Source organism: Rissa tridactyla, chromosome 4, assembly GCF_028500815.1.
Source record: "Rissa tridactyla isolate bRisTri1 chromosome 4, bRisTri1.patW.cur.20221130, whole genome shotgun sequence".
In the NCBI taxonomy this organism is placed as follows: domain Eukaryota; kingdom Metazoa; phylum Chordata; class Aves; order Charadriiformes; family Laridae; genus Rissa; species Rissa tridactyla.
In genome coordinates, this window is record NC_071469.1 from 61297707 (window position 1) to 61302146 (window position 4440).

At 44.5% G+C, this 4440-nt stretch overlaps 1 pseudogene; it reads left to right on the plus strand.

Moving 5' to 3' along the window:
• The first annotated feature begins 1682 nt into the window (after positions 1-1682).
• Positions 1683-4079, plus strand: LOC128908628 (centrosomal protein of 41 kDa-like; annotated as a pseudogene).
• Positions 4080-4440: the final 361 nt, after the last annotated feature.

Below are 4440 nucleotides of genomic sequence, written 5' to 3' on the forward strand. Positions count from 1 at the left end.
TAACAGTTTTCCTTGAAGCCAGCTTCAGCCTCCTTATTCTTGATCTTTCACACCTGATCCTCAAAGAAACTACCCTATGTATACCTTCCAAACATGAGTCTTGTAAAACTCCACCAATACAGGGCTTAATACAGATAATTTTGTTTTATGCCAGAGCTTAATCTGCCCCCCTTCCCACAATTAACCTCTTTGAGTTCCAGAGTCCATAAGGTACACGTCTCTAGCTTTTTCTGTAAAACACCTATACTATCACCTTTTTCATCACACCTCCCCATTTCTGCTTCCTGCAAAATTGCCCTCTAATCCATCTGTATCAATTATTTTTACTTAGACACTTATCCTGGTTTCAGCTGGGGTAGAGTTAATCTTCTTTCTAGTGGCTGCTATGTTTCAGATTTGGTATGAAATGATTGTCAATAATGCATATTGGTTTAGTTGTTGCTAGGTGATGTTTATAGTATTCAAAGACTTTTTTCAGCTTCCTATAGAAGCTGAGAAGGAGCATAGACAGAACAATGGAATTGTTGTCCCAAAGCTGTGTTCTTTACCTGGTGTGCGAGCCAATAACGCACAGAGCAGAGGTATTTCCAAGTTTATTCCATTAATGTGCAGAAATGGGGTGCTCGTCCCAAGGGAGCACACCTTAGTTTCAAAAATTTCCCTTTTCATACACTGATTATTACATATTCTAACAATTAATACATATTCGTTGTTATTCTCTTCAATGATTGGTCAAGATTTCTTCGCTTCCTGTGTAAATTAGTGCACAGACTCTGTTTTCTTCTTCCATTGTTCTCTTTTGAGTAGGTGGTATCATTTGGGTAGGTGGTAAATGGGTAGGTGGTCACGATCTCCCCCTGCCAAAATTACCTTTTATCTACTTCTCCTCTATTCTTGGCAGTTCCAGGTGGTTTTCTCGGTTTGCTGACCAGGCCTAGAGTTCATCACTTTACAGGAATATCCTGCTTGTCAACAAAGTGACATTATCTGGTAGTCGGTTCCTTAATTTAATCTTGGATAAATCATGTCTAGTTACTATTTCTCTATAAATCATCAAATAGCATTGGTGCTGTAGAGAGGACTTTTAGCAGCAGCAGCAGCAGGTTCCCTTGGTTGCATCAATTACATGTTACATTTCATTTTTCTAGTTAATATCAATTTTACTACAACATTGTCACTGGCCAATCCGGCCCAAACCGTGACAAATTTATTGATGCCCAACGTGGGGCAAGACACGATGGATTCTATTATTAATTACACTTTTGGTTTCACCTGGGGAAGGTTTATTTTGCCCTTTAACGCTTATGTCACAGAGCTAGGGGATGGAAACTTTTTGGGCTGTTTAGAAAATGAATGTTAGTTTCATAAGATCGTGATTTTGTTGCTGGTTCTCCTGAATATGTTGCAGGGGTGGTCATCAGTGCAGGAGTGGGTATTGTGTGACATGTGCTGCTGCTACTCAAATCCCAGAGGCCAATTCACAGCCAGCACAGGCACAAACCAACACCCAAGAAACTCCCCAGTGGCATCAGCCCCACAGGCACCATCCCCAGTGGCACTGACTACCCCAGCACTCGCCCCAGCGACATCAGCCACCCTCCCAGAGGCATCAGCCACCCTGGCCACCACCACACCAGTGCAGGCAACACTCCTGCCCATCCTGGCACCAGTCACTCATCAGCATGCGTTACTCTGCCGCCTGCAGCGGCACCAGTCACCCCCTTGCAACCTGTATCACAAGCCCTTCCCCGGCCTGTCTTCGCACCAGCTGCTCCAGCCTCGACAACAGGCACTGTCACTACTCCAGCAGCTTCGACAATGAGTACTGCTGCTACTCAAACTCCATCAGAACTGGTAAAAGTTGCCCCAGTGACCAGGAAGCAGAAAAGGAGATCAGCTCATTCCCCTGCCCCTTGTGACAACAACCAGCACAAGCCAGGGAGCATGGGAGAGAGTTCTTCTAAAGCAAATGAAGGGAAAGGGTCCTTCTAAAGCAGATACAGGAGGGGGTCCTTCTGGGGCAGCATCAACACAGGAGGAGGACTCAGATGCAGAGATAATCATTAAATCCTTCGCTATGAAGGATTTGTGAAATGTGAGGAAAGACTTTAGTCAAGAAGGGGATGACACTTATCTCCCTGTTGCTCTGATGCTGGGACAATGGGGCGAATATCATAGACTTAGAAGGCAGAAAGGTTAAGCAGTTGAGAAACCTGGCCAAAGATGGAGGTATTGATAAAGCAATTGGGAAAGCAAGCCCTGATGGGACACCTAGTCTGTTCGTAAACAACACAGGAGCTGGGCAATCCTATCGGTCCACACTGCAGAGTGTGGTAAATGGCATTGGTGAACTGGATATAGAAAAGGATGCTCTAAAGAAAGTGGACGCTCAGGCTAAAGACATGCCTTATCCCGACTGCCCCTTCCTACTTTTGGACGTATGAGACCAAGACACGTACAACCAATATCACATTATTGGAGCTTATTCCTACCCTATTGCAACACTGTCTAGAACCATGATCCCTTGTACAAATAGTATTCTGGAATATAAAAATGCACGTGGAAAAATCATCATTTTGTATGACAATGATGAGAGGTTAGCTAGCCAGGCTGCGACAACCACGTGCGAGAGGGGCTTTGAGAACTTGTTTATGTTATCTGGAGACCTCAAGGTCCTTGCACAGAAGATCCCAGAAGGACTGATCACCGGCTCACTCCCCGTGGCCTGCCAGGCAGCAGCTCCCATTGGACCTGCCTGAAAAAAGACCTCTCCCAAAGCGCTAGCCGCTTGTGCTAAGAATAAACAGAGATTTTCTGCAGATGATCCGCAGATGATCTGCGGTGAACTGACCACAATGCAAATGGTATGGAATAAGGGGTGGAATGTTCTGGTTTGGGGAGGGACAGAGCCAACTTTCTGTTCAGTGAGACAGGCTCTTGCTTACACTTGCTGTGGCAGTCGGGGTCGGCTGACTTGGCTGTTTACCCTGTGGAGGGGTCACACCTGTGGGGAGGAGTGGATGGGACAGGTGACCCAAACTGACCAAGAGGGTATTCCATCCCATCTGCCATGCTCAGTATAAAAGCTGAGGGATCAAAGGGTTAGCTGGCTGCTTCAATGGCTCACTTTTTCAATGGCTCTCTTTCTTTAATGACCTATGTCCAAGGAGGCCCCCTGTCTGTTTGTCTCCCTTTGATCCCAATCAGTGCTTCCTGAATCCAGATCTGGAATCCAGTTCCCATCCGTCACTGAGTCCAGTCTGGGACTTCCCCAGTACCTGCTGGTGACATCTCCCTGAGAGCTTGATGCAGTTTTTTAATATATTGTACCTTCATTATTTCCTTTTTATTTTATTATTAATATCTCATTAAAGTAGTTCAGTTTTTTTCTAAACTCATAAATCTCTTTATCTCTCTCCTTCTCCTTGGAGTGAGAGGTGGGGGAGAGCACCTGTCGTGTTGTCATTGGCCAATTCGGCCCAAACCGTGACAGCCTACAAGCTAGAATAGGATGGAGACGAGTCTTCTGTGCCCTAACCTGGTAATTCACCACTCTTTCTGGTATGATATTTATTACAAATAACCGCTCTTTTCTCATCAGTTCAGTTTTGTAGGTACTAAGGACTAGAGGAACAGCTGGCATTGTAAGACCAGAAGACAGCACTGTTTTCCATAGCCATATAAATTTCAGCATTACAATTTTGATGCTGTAGAGGAATGGACTAACAATTCCTCTACAGCATTAGCATCACCAGGGCTATGGGCAATAACACTGCTGCTGTTTCTCCTGGAGTACTGAAATGAAGTCAATGTGTATACCTTGTTACTGTTTCCTAAACCTGTTTCCTCGCTGCTCTTCTCTGCACCAGGAGAGACTGTAAAGTACCCCTACTGCATGGAAAAAATCCTTTTCGGGATCGTGGCATTCAGCTCCTGGCGGTAACTAGCTTTTTGCAGATACAGCCAATGACAGCAGAGATGATCATCAGGATAAAACAGACAAATATTCAAAGCTTCTGAGGTTAAAGCAGTAAGCTTTCCCCTCCTCTTTATTCTTATTTCTTTTTCAGAGATCCTAGCTACATGGATAGAGATGGTATCATCGTATGCACAACGGGGCATCTCTGTTTACCGTTAACTTGTTTTTCCCTGAGCACTTTTAGAAACATAAGCTATCTTTCACAATTGCATGTTGGATCTGGCTGTGTCAAGAACCATTTTGTAGTCACAGGTTTCCAAGAAAATACCAATCCTTGAGGCTGAATGTCCTGAAAGGGACAGAAGAGCTCAAATAAAGGAGTCTGTGGGCTAATAATACCATACAGTCTATACGAGAGGACTGTATATGGATGTTTGATTTAACTACAAGATCAGTCTGGACAGGTTGTGCTTTTTCAGGCTGCTGTTACTTATTTCACAACTCTCATTTTTGCTCAAGGA